This window comes from Pteronotus mesoamericanus, unplaced genomic scaffold (assembly GCF_021234165.1).
Source record: "Pteronotus mesoamericanus isolate MK-2021 breed Mesoamerican mustached bat unplaced genomic scaffold, CSHL_Meso_final contig_169, whole genome shotgun sequence".
Classification (NCBI taxonomy): Eukaryota; Metazoa; Chordata; class Mammalia; order Chiroptera; family Mormoopidae; genus Pteronotus; species Pteronotus mesoamericanus.
In genome coordinates this window covers 7,877,930-7,896,362 of record NW_026555068.1, presented here as the reverse complement: position 1 = coordinate 7,896,362, position 18,433 = coordinate 7,877,930, and positions in this window count along the sequence as shown.

Genomic DNA, 18,433 nt, shown 5'->3' with positions numbered 1-18,433 from the left:
CTCCAACCATTTATATGGCCAGTTAAATAGTGGGACAACTCTCAAAAGAGTCCATTTTGACCGAAGACCCCAAGGGCATGCTCCAACTGCCATGGCCAGGTACAGCTGGGCTTCAAGGCCAGGATCAGGACTGTGGCTGGGTGGGAGGGAGGTGAGCAGCCCCCCGCCCCTTTAAAGACTGCAGGGGTGGGTGGAGAGCCCAGTACGCTTCAGAGATCATTTTTCTTCTTTGCAGGACAGATGCGTTCCCACGGGCTGGCAGGGAGGAACGCCCTGGGGTTCGACCCTATATTGATCTAAAGATGGATTCTGACTGGGGAGGGCGATGAGAGGAGAAGGGAAATCAAAGCAATAAAACTTCCCCTGCCTCCTAACGCAGGTAACCAGGGAGAAAACAAGGCCGGCAGCGGTGTATCCCTGGATCCATATTTCATAGGCGAGACGATAACAATTGGACATGTCACTCCCGAAAACCCGAAACTCAAAGCAATTTTAGATGAACTTTCAGAATGATGAAACAAATGGCCATGTTCATGTTATACACCAAATAAATCACACCAAAATGATAGTTGTAATTCCCAAAAGTACACAGAAAATTGATTTTACTATGACATTTATCATGATGAACGGGTCCACCCCTGGATGGGCCCGTCTTAAGTAGCTGCTGCTTAACCCCTGCCTCCCAGGTCCAGCTCATTTCCTCGCAGGGTCCCCCGGCCACTCTCTGAGCCCTGGCACGAAAAACCTGTCTCCAGCGGGCAGACTGAGACCTGGCCCCGCCCTGTGGGTCCCGCTTAGCTGGGTCTCCGGCAGCTTCCAACACACCAGGTGAGGCCAGGGGCACTGAGGGTCTGACGTTGGCCAAGCTACTATCTGAGACGGCAAACGGCCTTGCTGGCTGTGTCTGTGTCTCTGTCTGAGACCCAGTGTTTCCATGGTTGTCTGCTTCACCTTCACAGTCCCCTGTGTGCTGGGTGTCATTATTTAGGCCTCTTTCCAAACGAATTCATGGAGGCTCAGAGAGGCCATCTCACCCGGAAATTTGAAGCCAGGTCTTAGTGACTCCAAATCGGATTCTCTCCCCAACATATTCTGCTGGCAATTGTGCTAAGATTCTTCCCCCCAATGCTGGGCCAGAACTTCATTCCTTTACTTGTTCATTCATTCAGGGGTCAGCAAATGTTTACTGAGCATCTATTAAGTGCCAGGCACTGGGCTGAGAATATAATAGAAAATAAGACACTATTCCTGCCTCACAGAGCTCACCACCAAGCTCGGGGCTTGACAAGAATGAAAAATTGCATTAGTGATCAGTGTGTCAAGGGCCATGCACAGTGCTGTCCCCCCATTAAGGGGGAACTGCCTGGGTCAGGAAGGGCAGATGAGCTTCCTCTGAGGAAGTGACAACTGAACTGAGAGCTCAAGGATGAGATAATGTCACCCGGCCAAAGGGCCGCTGCACGGTGGGGAGCAGGGCCTGAAGGCAGTGGGTGGGCTGGAGAGGAAGAGGAAGGCAGGGAAGCCACTGTCAGAGGAAGCCAGAGGTGGGAGGCTCTGCAGGTCAAGAGATTTTTTCCATCATGAAGCTACTGCAAGGTTCAAGCAGGAGAAACATGATCAGATTTGTGTTTCGAAAGCTCACTCCAGGGCTGGTTCAGAGACCACACCAAGCTTAGTACAGTCGAATGGAAGCTGAGCTTGTTTTCAGATTGGGGGCCAAGAAGGCATAAGGCCTTGTATCCTTACAAGAATATTGCATTCTACCAACTGGAGGTCAAAATTATATTGCTCGCCATCAAAGGCTGCTGTAAGGCTTAGAGAACAAAGAGTAGATAGTACATGTCCTATAAAATAAGCTATAAAAATCAACTCAGGACAAATCAAAGAGAGTTGCTGAAAATAAAAATAGATGGTGTTTCAGAGTTAATGTCATAAACAAAATCTTTAGCTCTACCGTGCTGGGTGTTTTACACCTCTAACTTCAGAGCTAAGAAAACTTGAGCTGTTTTGTTTTGTTGCAGGGGTTTTTTTCTGATTTGCTTTGTTTCATTTTGTTGTCTTTTGTTTCCTTAATGCAGTGAACACAATCCCAACTCTGCCTCTTACTCTGTGATCTTGGGCAAAAGCCTTGACTTCTTTGAACTTCAATCTTTCCTCTGGCTCTAAAATATTACGATCCTATGACATACAGAGATTCTATTTGCAACATGCACAGTTATATCAGACAGTGAATGCTTGTCAAATTCAGTCTCTGGGGATTTACAGTCAGCCCTGCCCCAAAGAACACGAAACAGGAAAGGGCTTCAGACCCCCAAGCCCTCCCGCCCCCAGCACAGGCCCCCTGGGCTCAAGGAGTCTGACTCAGGAGAGAAGACAGACTTTGAAAGCCACAACCATGACAACGCACCTCACGTTTTCAAGATGAGGTGTAATGGTACGGAATTGTCATCCCAAAACTGTAAAAGGACAAAAAAGCAGGACTCACATAATTGCCTCCCAATAAGTTTCTTCTCTCTTGAATTCTCCAAGTAATAAGGCAAACACTTAATGAATCAAACTAGAGAGAAATTTTAGTAATGTTGTTCTCATGCCCAAATTTGGAGAAAGACAATTAACAGTGACCATAGTATAACTTAGCAAAACCCTAGAAGCAAGCTCCTACCAGATGTCTTTAAACTACTAATTTTCAAATTTAAGTGGTAATGGATGAGAACATATTTAAAGGAAGAAATAGCTCATGAATCCCCATGAGGTTGATTTAAGTTATTTTAATACATACAAACACTAACCTGGGTATAAATCTTTATGCTGCTAGCTCTTATGCAAATATAAAATATGAACAAATTTATAGAAGAAATGCAATTAAAACTACCAAACCAATACAATTCAAATTAACAACATTAATTTTCTGTGATGAACAATAATGCTTTGCAGAAGCTAAGTCTCCAATGTTGGGCTTATCAGCAAGAAACATGTCATTGTTTTAGCTTTCGTTTCATTGTCAGCTCCATTCTTTGGACTTTAACAGGATAGACCATCATTTAATCTAGAGGTCAGCAACATTTTCTGCAAAAGGCCAGATTGTAAATATTTTAGGCTCAGTGGACCTTGGGGGCTCTGTCACACACTTCTCAACCCTGTCCTTGTACCATGAAATCAGCCATAGACAATGGTAATGGATGGGCCTGGCTATGTTCCAATAAAACTTTATTTATGAAAACAGGTGCCAGGCAGAATTTGGCCCCAGGGCCATAGTTTGATGACTCCTGATTTCATCCATCATCTTTATAATGTCATCATTTGGCCTTTTGCCTTTTAACAACAAACTTCACACTTAACGATTGATTTATTATTTTTATGGACCAGTCAATTCAATAATTCACTCCAAAATTCAACTTTGAAAAAAAATTAACAAAACTTTCTTGCTAATTTGCTATCACTGCTAGAGAATTGATATTGTTTACAAAGGCAGGACCTGAGCAATATACCCTCTCAGGTGGGAATGGGTACCTGCGGGTTCTGTGTGCCTACAGCCCCCTGGACCAAGTGGCAACTCAGTTCTGTCATTTCCTTTCTCTGTTTGAATTACCAATTGGACATCAAACAGTGACATCGTTTTACCTTCATTGGACAGGAGCATATTCTTTAAAACTGTCAGCCCCTGCTATTTTCTGCTTTATTTTAGCAGTTAGTCATTCAAACAAAAAGATAATTATTGAGCACTTAACAAATGTTAGGCACTGTTCTGAGCACTTGAGCTCTTAAGTAAAAAAAACAGACCAACAGCCTTGCCTTCACAGATCTTATGTTCAGATTGGGCAGCGAGCAGTCAAGAAGAGTCAATAAAAATAAAAATAGCACATTAATACATACAACATGTGGTTTTAATGAAATCAAGTAAAGGTCTATATTAAATAACTTAAGAAAGCGGCCTCTTCATCTCAGAAAATGATCTCCAATTACGAAATAGCATCCCAAAGAGCAGCGTCATGGTTTTGCCCTGTGCAGGAATTCAAGGGCCACAGACAGGGAGTGTTTAGTTTGTTCTGCCACTCAGACAGGTCCGCCTCACAGAAGCCAGGCCCGCTCACCAGCCCATCAGGAACCCCTGCTGTCACATGTGGGGTCCCTCAGGTGCCAGTGAGGCCAAAGCACCGAAGCTCCAGAGTTGAAATGGGCAGCACTCTGCAGCCCATGCAGACGCCCTAGCCTGTGCTAGGACTGTGGTTTAGGAGGTCTCAGCGCCTTCACAGCCCCTACCAGGACAGCCCGGGGAAGGCCGGAGCAGGCCTTGGCCGGCCTTGGCCGGGTCCTGGCCTCGCCCTTGGCGTCTGCCACCTTGTGTGGAATCTTGTTTTCCCCATGTGGAATTCTGGAATGGCAGGGATGCCTTTCCTGCCTCCCTCACAGGGTTCTGAAGAAATCCTAATGAGAAAAATTATGAAAGAAGTTTAAAATGACAATGCTGAGAGCTGGCTTATCCCCAGAAAGAAAGTGGGGGCTTGCAGAGAAGGCAGATTTTATTGATGTGTAACATAGCCCCAGGCGCCTCAGCCCACTAGGCCCTGGTCTTTCACACTGGGTTCTCACCTTTGGTCAGTCCTGTATACAGGAATCAATAAATGTGATTTATAAATGTATTATTACTTTATTATTATTATTATTACTGCTATTATGATATCAATGTGTTAAAAGAACTAAAGTCCAAATTTCTAGGCTGCTCACATAGTCGAGTCCTCTTTACAAAGGAGACACCCTTATCTCTATACACATTCATCTTCTCTTCATGAACATAATTAGTTATCAAGCCTAAAGACTTTTTTCTCTTTTATTTTTTCTGGTTTGCCTTTTATAGACTAACAATATATATTATTCTTATTATCTTTTGCTTTCATCAGTTTCAAAAAACTATCCCCCAAGCCCTATGTCTATTGCATTTTCCTTGGGGCTTTGGAGAAGAAAAAGGCAAAGCAAAACAAAACTCCATGGCCCTGTGGACTATATTTCTGCAAAGTCTCAGAGTTGAATATGAATGAATATTCATATTATAGACTATGAATGAGCAGAAGGACTTTTTTCCTAAAAGCTCTGAAACCAAACTCGACAGACACACCCTCACCCTGTTCAATCTCTGCTGCATGAAAGCAGCAAACCAGAACAGACAGAGCATCATCGCTGAAGTCCTTATTATATGGATCACACCGTACTGCGTGTACCGGCATCAACCAGGATGGTTTACAGATCTTCCACTGAGGGAAAATCACTCTGTGATATACCCCCACATAAACACAAACATGTCTGTTTTTCTGTCTCTCTCTCTCCTCCCCTCTGTTTCTCTCCTGTATCCTCTGACCACAGACACACTGTTCTCATTCAGAGGCTACCTGAATCATACCTTATAGCACCTGGGGCGATAGCCCGAGGTTTACAAAGCCTGATGATAATGTGGTGCCCAAGAGGACGAAAAGATCACCCTCCACTCTCCCCCCCTCCCAGACACCAGGCACCCCACTCCCAGAAGGGAAACCCAAGCCAGACAGCCCCAAGAAAACAACTCCCCTAAGATGACAACATTTTCCATTTGCAGTCTAATTTTTTTTCTTTAATATGTGTGTTGTGTGCTTTTCCCTTTGTCAAAAGAGCACAAGCCTTTCATTTTGCCTTTTATTTGTCTTGCTGCCGGTACAGTGAAAATGTATTGGCTTTTCAGTTAGTGATTACACATCATCACATACCCAATTTATAACACCATGCCCCAAAGAACAGATGTAATAAAGCAAGGGCAGGAAGTAGCAACCTTATAAAACCGAGCTGCCGACTCAAAGGTCTTTGCATGTGTGCAGGAAAGAAAACAGGACTGACACGAGGCCTGGGAACTTGTATTTTGCAAACAATTGTGGACGATATGGACACCGCTCCCATGGGTGGGTGGGACAAAAGGTGAAGAAAAGGGGAGATCCAGTTTCTTGGCCCAAACCACAGGTGCACACAGGTGAGACGTGCACACAGGTGAGAAGTACACACAGCTGAGAAGTAGTACGTGCCGCACAGCATTGAAGGAGATAGAGCAGGAAAAGCATTCAGCACAAGCTCTGGCACACAGTGAAGACCCAATACAGGGTTATTATCTAAGCATTATTATCAGAGGTCAAAAAAAAAAAAAAGGAAGGATGGTTCTGAGTCCTGGACCTGCCGTCACCTGCCTGTAAATACCACTTTACCCATCTGAGGCAGTTTCCTTGCTTTGTTTTGGGGTTGGTTAGTTTTCTCATTAGCAAAATGGAGATCATAAAACTTGCCTCACTGGACCGTTGTGAAAGTTAAATAAAATGTGAGCTGTGCAGCCCCTGGCACCTCTCACCTGTGTGCGCACCTACTACGCAGGAGGCATTCAAGTCAATATAGTAATTGTCATTATCTATACAGAGGTAGTGTCCACCTAGGAGGCTTCTGAAGTCCCCACCAGCTCTTACTGCTTCCGTCCCTGTTGTCCTTACCCTGCCCCATGTCCCACTTAAACTGAAGCCAGGCTCTTCCAAGACCAAATCCCCAGAAGTGCCCTCCCTGGCCGGAATCGCTGGAGACAAGCTTCCTCTCTAAGATCCCAGAGCACTTTGAATGTCTGTGGCTGCTTACTTCTCCCACGCTTTCCATAAACCAGGCCCCAGCCTGGCTCTGCAGTCACAGAGCTGGGACCTCACCCTCATTCACAGCCTGGAGAAATCCTTTGACAACCAAGAATGGATGTTGGAGGAAAACTCCAGAAGAGACGCATGTCACACTTTGAGAATCTAAGTAAACAGCTTATTCATTTGGGTTTTTTTAAAAGATTTCAGTTATTTATTTTTAGAGAGACAGGAAGGGGGAGAGAGAGAGAGAGAGAGACATTGATGTGTGAGAGATACATTGATCAGTTGCCTCTCATATAGCCCCCAACCAGGGACCAGGCCCATAACCCAGGTATGTGCCCTGACAGCAAATCAAACTAGCGATGTTTTGGTTCACAGGCCAATGCTCAGTCCACCGAGCCACACCAGCCTGGGCTATTCACTTGTATTTTAATTTTAAATGTTTTTTTTTAATTATAAAAATAATCCTAGAAAATGCAGAAAGGCAACGATCTATGTAACTTATATATATGACTAACATATACATCACTATTGTTAACAGCTTCACATGTTTATTTTAACATAGTTGAGGTCAACCTGTGTAAAACATTTTACATCTGTTTTCCAGTTAGTGTTACATGTCATTATATAATTAATTTTCCATAGTATTAAAAACCTCTCTAATGACATCACCTTTAATGACTCCATAAATACTTCCTCCTTTGAAGACCACTAATTTATTTAACCGTTCTCCTACTCTTGGCCCTTGAGGTTGTAACCACTTTGTAACGCAACCGCCTCGAAGCGGCACGAAGTCCGCCGGTCGAGAGCAGGGGCCAGGGTCTGCAGCTCACAGGCCACAGGTATCCCTGCCCCTCCCCAGCCTCACAGCAAGGCCAGGCTGCAATTACAAGACAAAGATCAGAAAGCCACCTCCGTGCCGCCCCTTCGTGCACACGTCCGGGATTAACGTTTTAATGGCTGAGAAGCAGTGCGCTGTTACTCTCACAGACATAATTTTAGTCGATAAGGTAGGTGATCTATGCTGCAGAGGAATCATTCCTTACTAGAATTCTATAAAGTTTATTGAGCGAAATACAAGTCATAAATCTTTTCTTTTTTTTTTCTTACCTTTGATCTAGACTATCTTAGTTCAAATTCTTTGGATTGCAAGGATCAGAGGCCCATTCAAGTGAGCTCGAATAAAATGTATTATCACAAGGATACACAGAGGTCCCAAAGGAAACAAGGAAAGGTCAGATTGGACCTCAAGAAGGGCAGAAAACAGGGGTTTGCTCTCTCACTGTCTTCACTCGCAATGATTTCTCTGCTCTTTTCTGGGCCCCTAGTCCCTCCTCCTGCTTCCTGCCTGACTTGAGTCTCGGTCCCTTATACATTCAGCAAGGACATAGTCCCCAGATGCCTCCCCTTGCCCAACTCTACACGGCCTTTCAGCACACATGCCCACTCAGCTAGGCCATGGGCGAACAGAAGAGTCCCTGAAATGGAGTTTGGGACAGCAAGGAGCCCCCATGTCTAATTCCTAGATGAAGGGTTATAAAGTGCGTCAGAGATTTTATTTCCATGAAGGTTCTAGAAATACAGTCCTCAGGAAACTGTCCACTAACGCCACCTCTTCCCACAATCAGGTGAACAAACACATGGTTCCCAGAAACTGTAAGCCCTGTGTTCTCTCCATGAAGCTCCCAATTCCCATCAAGAGCCTCAAGCCTCCAGCAGGTTCTTCAAATCAGCCAAGCCCTGGTATTCTGGCAGCTAGGGATGCCCATGAGCATTGTGGGATTGGAGTGATGGAGTCCTGACCGGCGCGCTGCTCCCGTGAACTTCTCTTCTACTCATAATAATGTATCATGAAGAAAGTGAAACGGCAAGCCACAAAGGTGGGGGGTGAGGGGCGATACGTGCAATAAAGGCATCCAAGAATATACTGCAATTAAAATATAGTGAGAATTCTTACAAATTTAAAGGAAAAAAAAGATGCAATAGAAAAATGACCAAAAGACTTAAGAACTTCACAAGAGAGGATAATTAAATGGCTTATAAATATGAGAAGGGACCACCAGAAAAACAGAATTTATTTATAAAAATAGTGTATTTATTCTTACATGTTTATACAGTCACCTCCAAAGTACCCTCCATTTGATGCAATACACCTACTCACTGCTCAAAACGGTGTTTGAACTCTTCAGTTTTGATGACTTTCAGTGCTTCTGCCATTTTTGTTTCAACTCTTCCACATTGGTGAAATGTTTCCCTTTGAGGATTTTTCTCATCCAGGGAAACAAAAACAACCACTTGGGGAGAGATCAGGTGAACAGGGAGGGTAAGGTACAGAGGTCATGCCACTTTTGGTCAAAAACAGCTGAATACTCAGCATGGTGTGGGCAGGTGCACTTGTAACTCTCCCATGATGAAATGCGCAAACGCACCGAGTCTTTAGAAAAATCCCCTGAAGTTGAACGCAGCCTCTCACAACAATGCCAGCTGGTGCACTGATACAGATGGGCTCCTAGAACCCTCACCCAGCAGGGGAAGCCTGTACTACAAGGGGCCTGCCCTCCAGAAGATAATTCCAGGGTTTTTGGGTTTCCCCTTGTATATAAAAATGCACTTAACCTCAGTAGTCATTGAGAAAATGCAAATGAAAAACAAAACAAGATATCATTTTACCTTATCAGAATGGCAAAATGAAAAAATTGCCAATACCAAGTTTGGGGAAAATGGGGAGAAACAGACACTCTCACATGCTACTGGGTAGGAGTGGAAATTGATACATCCATTCTGTAAACCTGTATGACAATATCTATTAAATCTGAGCCATATACATATGCAATTCTACTCCTAGGTATATGCCAAAAAGAAGTGCAGGCAACATGACATTATGTGGAAGTGCCAAAAACTGGAAACAACCCAAATCTCCATCAACATAGAATGGATACTTTGGAGTATAATCGTACCATGGTATATTATATAGCAATGCACAGAAATCAGCTATTGCTGCCTGTAACAACATGGGTGAATCTCACCAGCAAATCAAGTCAAGAACAAGAAAGCACACGTTGTATGATTTCATTTATATAAATTGTTCAAAAATAGGCAAAATTAATCTATGGTGTTAAGTGTAGGACTGTGGTCATTTGGGGAAAGAGGGCAAGGATTGGCAGGGAGAGGGGAGGGTGGGGTTTCTGGGGTTCTGGTAACAGCCTAGTTCTTCATCTGAGTGCTGGCTACACGAGAGGGTTCCCTTCAGGATTGGTCACCAAGCTGGATCAGGGGTGTGCAACCTCCTGGCATCTCTGGGCCACACTGGAAGAAAAAGAGTTGTCTTGGGCCACATATTAAATACACAAACACTAATGAAAATTGATAAGCAAAAAAAATAAGGTTTTAAGTAAACCTACAGTTTTGTGTGGGGCCACATTCACAGCGATCCTGGGCCACGTGCGGCCCCTGCGGTGCGGGTTGGAAGCCCCTGCTAGCGTACACTATGTTTTGGACAGTTTTCTGAATGTATATTATACATTAATTTTTAAATATTTAATTTTTACAAAAGTAATTACCATACAGTGTGACACAATGTAACTATCCCCAGACACTATTATATTTCATGTACATATACGACTCCTGTGGACCAGAAAGGTTAAGTGATTTCCCCAAAGTCACACAGGTAGTAAGTGGTAAGCCAATTCAATCTAGGTTTCAAGATTCCAAGGCCAGTCCTCTTACTACTATATTCTGTTGCTTCCATCTATATATCAGAGCCTTACCCATAACCCCGACTCCTGGCAGGACTGATCAAATACGCCTCCAATTCACAGAAAGAAGAAACAATTGATATTCAAGACACTTTTTTTTGAGCCATAAACTAACCCTGATGTAATGACAGCTCCATAGTGAGCATTAGCCAAACTCAACACTCAATTCTTTTGCCTTGCATATATAAGTCATTCCTGCACAAACACCTCATCAAGAAGGCACCAAACCAAGGTAGCCCCCCTCCCACCAGCCTCCTAGACAGCTGCTGTGCTGCTGACCTCATGTCTGATATTGCAGCTTTGGCAGGAACGCTGTCTTGCTCTTCCCAGGCCCATTGTTGCCTTACAGGTCTGTTTCAGTCAACTTAAACCAAAAATAAAGAAAAGAAAAAAGAGAAAATATAAAATTGAACTAAATTAAGAAAAGATAGGGTCAACTCACTGGTTTGCACCTGAATTTGATGCCCCTCTTGCAACTGTGGGTGTCTCGTGGGAAGGAAGAGTAGAGCGCTTTGTCCCAGAAAGAGTGTAACATCACAGAATTCATCACAGTTCAGGAGAAAGTTCAACTTCTAAGAGCAGAGAATAATAAAGACAACGCTTGGGAAGCATTTTACAGGTGCCAAAGCCTTTCCACATTTCTCAGCTGAGCCTCCCAGCAATCATTTCAGGTAAGACAGTGTTATTACCCCCTTTTAGTTAGAGACAAGGAAATCAAAACTCGGACCATTTGCAGAGTTTCTAAGTGGTAGCCTCCCGTTATTGGTATTAGGTTGGCTGAGTCCAAGTTCCAAGCTCTTCCCACCTGCCACACTATAAACCACACACGGCTCTATGGGGACACCTGAAATGTGTCATCACTACTTCTCAGGAAGCTTTGGCGCCATGGGCCAATAGGGTTCCATGAAACCCAGCTAATTAATATGTTAGTGCAAGAGCCTGACTGGTTCCATGCTAAATGTGGATTTTTACAGAGAAGGCTGTGTGTCCATAACATGCTGCATTTGTACAGAGTATCCTGCACTCAGCCGTCTACGTCTGTGAGGCTTAACCACTGCAGAAGGCTTAGCCAGTTTGGTTGCAGCCCAGGTCTACATTAAGAGCATTACAAAGTTCATTGAGAGCGAGTGAAATCAGCATAGGGGATGCAGGCCTCACATCCTTCGTTATTTCCCGCCATAGATGAAATGCTGCCCTCACAGAGCCAATATCTGCAGTTATCAAAGAACCCACTGTGCTGGCTTGCTGACTCCTGCAAAGCCACAAAGCAGATCAGTTGGAAAGCGTATCCCAGAGGATGAGCAGGGAGCACACACAACCAGCAGGTCCAGGATGAAGGTCTGCCCCAGAAAGGGATGGGAAGTTCCTATGAATCACCCCTGTCTCCCCTAGAGCACCTTAGAGCCCTGCCACATGCTTCCCAAGGAGGAGCCCACTAAGAAGAGCCTCAGACTAGAAAATTCTCTGCCCAGGTTTCTCCCACCACAAGAGACTATTAAGAGACCCCTCGCTTCCTGTTAACATCACCCTCGCAGGGCCGAAGCCTTTCATACATAAAACAAGGGAGACCTACACTCTATTTATAATAAATGGTGTTATGGATCAATTTAAAAATCAATTGCTTTTTTTTTTAACAGTGAGCTTTCTTGTTCCATAGTCTAGCCCTAAACAACAACAAGGGTGAAAGAGACTGCTGTTCACACAAGTGAGGAAGGAGAACTCAGAAAGAACACACTCCCTTGTGTTAGAAGTCTAGCTGCCATAAAGAATTTCCTGTTTCTGAAATTACCTTTTCTTTGCACACATGTTCTGACTGCCCCATAACAACCTTTCTTCGCTGGGCAAACTGGAGACAAGCAATGGTTTAAATATCGCTGCGCTGCCGTCACTTCTGTGAAAAGTATGCCCGCAGAGCCACTTTGGTGGGCATAGCCGGCTGGCTGGCGGGGTTGCAGGCCTGGAGCCAAACCCCAAGTAGCCACTCATTGCCTTTTCCTCCCCAGGGTTCCTGAAGTTCTGCTGATTGTGCCCCAGAGGCCCTGGCTGTTCCTGAATGTAGCATGAGCTCACACAGCAGCTCTGGGCACACATGGGCTTGGCAGAAGGGGCCCAGCTGAGCCAGAGAGCCTGCTCCCATGGCCAAGAGGAATGGGCCAGGCTGGCTTTCAAAAGAACCAACCCACAGAGCTCAGGTCCCAGCACTTTGAAAGCCCTTCCCCGTAGCAGCCTGACTGGGAGCTGGTTAAACCCCTTCCTGCCGCTGCCTCTGCCATCAAAAGGAAGAAAATCCTGGGCCTGGAAAAGTGGTTGCTGTGGGCCAGAGCCCAGCACAGCACAGCAGACACCCAGACATCTGTCAAGAGCAACTATTGACATTTATTGACTGTCTGCAGACAGAGGCTGCATCGAGAGCCCCGGGGGTTACTAAGAATCAGCCTCAAGGGAAGGCCCAGAAATACCTCATTACCTGTGCAGAACACTGCAAACTCGAGCCCTGTGCCCGAGGGCTGGCTTAACTAGTACAATCATACTAGGCACAACACAACCTCAACAGCTGAGAGCAACACGTACCATAATCAAGCAAGGGTCCCTTGGCCCAGTGGTTCTCAACCACGGCAGTCGTACCCCCTCATGGGCCATTTGAAAACTCAGGATACGGGTCTTGGGCTGTCATAGTGTCTGGGAGACGCTACTGGCCTTTAGAAGATAAGCACTGGGATGCTAAGCCTCCAGCAATGCAGGAGACAATCCTACGCTCAGAATTGTCCTGCCCAGAATGCCAATAGTATCCTTGTTGGGAAAACTCGATACCTCCCCTCCTTAATTCTCAGCCTGATTTGTGTTGTCTTCCTTGGATTAATTTCACAGTCTCCTGCAATGCCCTACATTTTGAGGAACTCATTAGCGTACATGGACAGGCTGTTTGTTTAGACATGGTACTAGCTGGCACAGAAAGCTAGGTGGTGTAGTCTCAAAAGCATGGACCCCCAATGAGCCTTACAAGGTTGAAGCCCACCTGTGTGACCATGGTCAGCTTCCTATCTGTACATGTGGAGAATAATTTGTTCCTCTCCCATAGAATTGTTATGAGGATTCAGTGAGATCATGTATTTACAGCACTGTGTTCAATAAATCTAGCATTTTAACTATGAGAGAACTGTTAGCCCAGGAATCTGGATTTAAATGTTTTGGTAGCAGACACAATGGGGTAAAGTAGAATGAAGATTGACTGGGATGCAGAAAACTGAACTTCAAACCCCAGATCTACTTTTTTACCTCTGAGGCCTTAGACCATTCAATCTCTCAGAGCCCCATCTTTTCATACCTGAAAACGTTAATAATAACAATAAATCCTTTACAGGGCGATGGTGAGGATTAACTGAAATTAGAAAGCGAGAGTGATTTGACTGCTGTAAAGAGTGGAACAAATATCAAGTATCCATCGCACATTGCATCTGTGCAGAACCATCCAAAGCTAGACTATCACACCCACATGTTGGTGTCTCCTCCATTTAGGATGACATCATTTCCTCTGTGATTAAAAGTAATCAATGCAATAACATATAGAAAGATGTTCACCCTCACTAATAATAAGAGATGCATATTAAAATATCAAGAGACCATTTTTCACATAACATGGCAAAGATTCAAAAGACAGATGATGCTCAGTGTTGGTGAGGGAAACAGGCTTCTTATATATAAACACTGTGGGTGGGAATATTAATTGGTACAATATTTCTAGAAGACAATATGGCAAGACATACCAAAAATTATATATATGCATATATATATATGTAAAGGAAATAACTACTACTCACAAAAAACTGTATAAATATGTTTATTGCAGCATTCCTTACAATGGATAAAAATTGAAAATAGTTCTTTATATGTCCTTCAACTGATGATTGATTAAATAAATAATGCCACATCTGTATATTGGAATATAAGCAGTCATTACAAAATAGAGCTATACGTAACCCTGGGGAAAGATGTTTGTATTAAATTATTGAGTGATAAATAGAAAATTATTGGACAGTACTGTGGTACAATCCTATTGTTGCAAGAAAAAAATACGAATATTTTATAGCTACATTTCACAAGTCTGAAAAAAAAATACAGTAGACTCAATGATTACCTATGGAGAACAGAATGGGAGTTGGGAGAGAAATGGTTTTCAATTTACAAGGTCTGTCCAGAAAAAACCCAGCCCTTGTTAGTATAACAAGAACGGTTTACATGACATTGATGTAACCTGGCAGCCAAGGAGAGTGGACCTGAATGTACATGTGTGAACAATGTCAATTTCACTGTACTAGTCAGTGGGGGCGGTAAAAGATGTTGAGAGAGCATGTGTACTGTGTGGCTGTCACATTCAAAATGACTGAGCAAGTATGGAAACTGCATCAAATTTTGCATTAAGCTTGAACATTCCTCCATGGAAACTATTCAGATGATTCAGAAGGCCACAGCTATGGGCAAGTGGTGACTGGCAACTTCATCACAACCACGCCCGCTCATACACCACATCTTGTGCAGAGTTTTTTGGTGAAACATCAAATCACCCAGGTGACACAGCCCCCCTATAGTCCAGATTTGGCGCCCTGCAACTTCCAGCTTTTTCTAAAACTAAAACCACCTTCTAAAGAGAAGAAATTTCAGACCGTTGATGAGATTCAGGAAAATACAATGAGGCAGCTGATGGAGATTGGGAGAACTGTGAGAGGTCCCGAGGTACCTGCTTTGAAGGGGACTGCAGCATCATTGTCCTATGTGCAATGTTTCCTGTATCTTCTGTCTTCTTCAGTAAATGTCTCTAGTTTTCATAGTACATGGCTGGATACTTTATGGACAGACCTGGTATATCGAGAGGTACATTATACCAAATGGTCAAGTGTTAAAATTCAGCCAGAGAGGAGGCCAAAGTGTATGATAATTTATATTACAACTTCATCGTTACAATTTTGCATTTAAACTACATTGAAATTTGCAGAGATGACGTAAAGTGTAACACAGTGTTTCTGGGCTGTCAACTTAAAGGGCTTGTTCCATAGCCTCTCCGCTGCCCATTTGTGTCACTGAAGAGATGGTCACTTTCAGCCAACGTAGATGAGAAGCGACATATTTTCAGGCGAGTCTCATTTTTCTCTAACAGTGTCTTTTTTCTCCATTCTTCTCCTGTTCTCTATTATGTCTGAATCCAGATCATTTATCATAGATGTTGCATGTGATTCTAGAGCGTTTCCTCCTTTTGAAATGTTCAGGTAATAAAGTTGACATTCTGTCTTTATTCATCCTCACAAATGTGAAGGATTCTCAGATGCGGCTTTTTCTTGAGAGATTCACATCTGAAATAGAATTAAACATTTAAAAAATTTTAAAAACAGTTTTGAAAGGTTGTTTGCTCAATGTCATGAATGTTATTACAACAAATAATTCTATAAAACGAGACTTAATGACATAATCTAATTGTCTTAGTCAACCAAGGCTGTTATAACAAATTACCATGGATTTAAACAACATTTATTTCTCACAGTTCTGGAGGCTGGAAGTTCAAGATCAAGGTGCCAGGAGATTTGCTGTCTGGTGAGGACCGTCTTCCTGGTTTGCAGACAGGGTGGTCTTTCTGTGTCCTCAGATAACAGAACGAGAGAGCTGGGTCTCTGGTCTCCTATGAGGGTACTACTGATCCCATCTCGGAGCCCCACGCTCGTGCCTGTATCTTCCCCTATTAGTTCCCAAAGTCCTGACTTCTAAATACCATCACATTGAGGGTTAGGATTTCAACATGAATTTGGGGGGAAATACAAACATTTAGTCCATAGCACTGATCTACTTTTCTGTCTTATTATGTTTTAGGTTTTCATTAAATTTTTGGTTCCCAAAAAAGATGTGACAATGTAATATTTTTCTCAAAGTGGTATACCTAGCACATTCTCTCCTACCATTCATAGTACATGCCAGCTATTCCCCTAATTGATCAACTATTTGAAAGTCCATAATCTTTATACATGAAATTAGCAACTCTCACACTCTTACTTCAGCACTTCACTCTTGCAATAATAAATATACATTTCTACTTCATCTGATCGATAAGATTTCAGCATATAAAGCGCAAATGAGATTAGCACTCCAAGTTACATCTGGAGGGCTTGCCTCTATTTCAAAATTAATTTTTAACTATTAATGAATCTGAATACCATGCCTTGCCTCCTTTATATCACCACTGTTACTGTGATTAGATATGAGGCAATCACACAATCGTTGAGTACACACAGGTTCAGGGATGCCACAAGTGGCATTGTAGTTGGCATCAACCACCTGGCTTTCCAAAAGCCAAGCCCAAAGCTAAAGCCAAATACCAGATTTGGACAGAATACCAAGTCCAAAGTTGACTTTCAGTGCATTTCTAACCTATCCTTGTCACATCGCTTGATTTTTTTTTTTTTACAAGAAGCATGTATTTCTTTAATGATTGAACAGATATTTCTATTAAAATCTCATACAAAAGTACTAGCACCTCATCTCCCCCTCCAAAAAAAAAACATATGGGTAAGAATATTAGATTGGACCTGTAAATAGTTTCCAACCTTTTTGAATGGAGGTTATTGCGGGTTATACGATCTTAGAGCTTCCACTCCCCTCAGAGGTCAGCGTGACCCACCATGCCTCCCACTCAGAAGTTCCTGGTGGATTCGGCTGTTTCCCTGCCATCAGCGTCCCCCACTCCACACCATGCTTCCACGTGCTGCAGAGGAACTGGCTTGGTCGTAGGTCAGGCTACATCCAGCTCCTGGGCAAAGCTCTCTAGGGCTTCTTTCATGGACAGGGTTAAGCCAGACTCCTTAAGGGTGACATTGAGCATCTTCCAAAAGATGGTCTCACCCTAGCTTTTCCGTCTCATCATAGGCCCCCCTCCTTTTGCAAAACATGCTCCTCGTACCCCAGATTCTGCTCCTCCTGCTACCTTCAGCTCACTACGCTTCCTGGTGAACTTACACTCACCCATCAAGATCCAGCATCAACATCACCCCCTCCCTAAAGTCCTCTGCTGCCACGCCCAGCAGTACTCATCTGTCCTTGCTGCCAGTATAGAAAGTGTCCCCTCACCAACATGCAAATTCCTGAAAACAAGGACCACATCATTATTATCTTTAATTCCCCACCCTCTGCACAGAAGTAGCCAGTGCCTCCTTTCAGAAAATAAGATTTTCACAAATGTTGAAACAAGGAATGAGTGAATGAGCCTATATAATTAGTCCCAGATGTTGGTGTGCATTTTACACCTATGCCTTGATATTAGTGGAAATGTTCTGGATAGATTGCCAAGTCAGAGAGAAGTCACTGGACCATCATCCGTCTTCAAACCTCATTCTCCAGAGACCTCAAGTTCACAGGTGAGACGGAGGCTCTCAGAGGCTGCCCGGGGAGCTGGACCCACTCGATATGGAGCAGATCCTCTCTGCTCCTTACATCCAGGTTCCCAGGGAGAGTGTGTTTGCAGGGCAGAAGTGGGGGGAGTTGTCACAGCTGCCAGGAAGAGGCTGAAAACAACTGTCTTAGACCAAGAGGCCACCGTTTGATGAGTAGCCCCAATCTGAGAAGTTCCCCTATAATGCGAGACCATCATTGAAATAAATGGTGTTGGCTTGAGAGTAGAACTGCAGCTTCCTCTGAGACCACCTGTGTGTCCCTGGGCAAGTGCCCAGGCTCCCTACCTGTAAAGCGACACTACCAATGCCTGCCTGGGGGTGGAGGGAGTTGAGGAATAACAAATACAAAGTTTGTAAAGTGCACTAATCTTAAATTTGCAGAGTGAAGGGTTTTAATTATATATACTCTGAGCAACCTTACTCAAATCAAGATCTAGAACCGCTCATTTCCAGCACCCTCCAGGACTCCCTCAAGCCTTTTTCCACTTATGCTCGCCCCACCCCCCACAATGGTAACACTGTTCTGACCTCCTTGCCCACAGATCAGTATAGCCTGCTTTTAAACTCTGTGTAAGTTGCATCCTAAAGTATGTATTCTTTTGTCTCCTTTCCTTCAACA